This window comes from Thamnophis elegans, chromosome 2, assembly GCF_009769535.1.
Source record: "Thamnophis elegans isolate rThaEle1 chromosome 2, rThaEle1.pri, whole genome shotgun sequence".
Classification (NCBI taxonomy): Eukaryota; Metazoa; Chordata; class Lepidosauria; order Squamata; family Colubridae; genus Thamnophis; species Thamnophis elegans.
Window position 1 is genome coordinate 119,539,677 of NC_045542.1, and position 1,649 is coordinate 119,541,325.

The following is a 1,649-nucleotide window of genomic DNA, read 5'->3' on the forward strand; positions in this document are numbered from 1 at the left end:
TGTAAATTGTTACATTCATTAAAGAATGCAGCTTTTACTAAAATAAGTATGCATTTGTATTCTTCAAAACTAAAAACATTTGGTGCCAGGAGGGATACAGATAACTTTTTTTTTACCAAAATCCTAAAATAGGATTTTCTGTTCTGCCTGAGGAGGGGTACAGAGATCTAGGCAGTGATATTCAGATATAATTAGAACGGATGAAGCTGAAATGATTTCACTTTCATGTTCAGAAGTAAGAGGTTTTAAATTATTTGCATTTGAAATTGCAAACATTAATCTTGCAACAATTTAAGACACCAGTTTTGTTTCTTAAACCCCAGATGGAAAAATCACCCCAGCATTGAGTTTAGTTTATTTAGCTTGTATGCCGCCCACTCTTGGAAGACTCAGGGCGGAGTGGGGTCTACATTACTATATTTACAACAAGTGTCTTAACCCCAATATAGAAAAGACCAAAACTTTCAGCCCTTCTCTAGCTTAAAATGGGTGTTAAGAGTTTCTGGTTGCCTTCTCCATTCTCACCCCTTGAATCATAACTATTGCATATTCTCAAGAGATTACCAGGAATGTGCTAATATTTTAGATATGTATCCACTTCTTTCTTGAGATAGTCCAATCAAATTTTTTTATTAATCATTACAATGCTTACGGGCAGGTATAATATTTTACCTGATTTCCACATTCCATAGGGAATGAAGGCTCTGTGCCTCACCTAAGGCTCTGCCTCGCCCAAACAAATTTCCCATGCCTGCTTCAGCCTGTTTTTCTCAGATTTGTCTTACTTTCTCATATCTAGTTCAAGCTCTCCAACCACTGGATAAAAACAACCTTTCGTCAGTAGCTAATTAGAACAACTTCAAATTGTAGACCAAATTGTTCTACAATTTGACTATTCTGAAATTAGTTTTAGAGCTGGGTATTTTTGAAAGGGGTTACTCTTAGGAGAGATGGATTACCTGCCCTATTTCTAATGTTGTAACCCTACATAATATATTTCCCCCACATATTCTACAGATGTATTCTAAATATGTTGATTCAATTCATACTTTAAAGGTGCATTGTATGAGAGATTGTGAGTTTTGAAAAGTAATGGGACAAACGTTAGACTTTATCAGAAGGAAAAAGTTTGTTAGTAGCTGACAGCTCAGCCAGACTGTAAAACCTCTATTACGTCTACTATAGATGCAAAATATCTGAAAATATTCTAGGTTAATGAATGCACTAATAATGAAGGCTGGAAATCTTTGTAGCAATCTCCAATTTGTACTTGCATTAAAAAGTGTTTTAAGTTCTTTAATTCTGACTTTGTTGATTATATTTAAGTTTTAAGGTTAGCCTGTTAATTATTCAACTTAATATATTGGACCTAATGAATGGCCAATGTTAATGATAGTTAAAAATGTAAACATTTCTGAGCCATCCAAAGTATATGCAGTTAAAAATGGCTGATACACACATAACCATGACAGAGGGAACATAAGTGGAATGTGCACCCAGAGGCAAGGGATTTTAGATCCTTCAGAACAAGTTCAAACTATTTAAATGATTCATTTTAAAATAGGGGAGATGGTTATTTCTTATAGTGGATTAGTAATTCATTAAAAGTAGAATGTTGTGCTACTTGCTTCAGTTCTACAATCAATAAA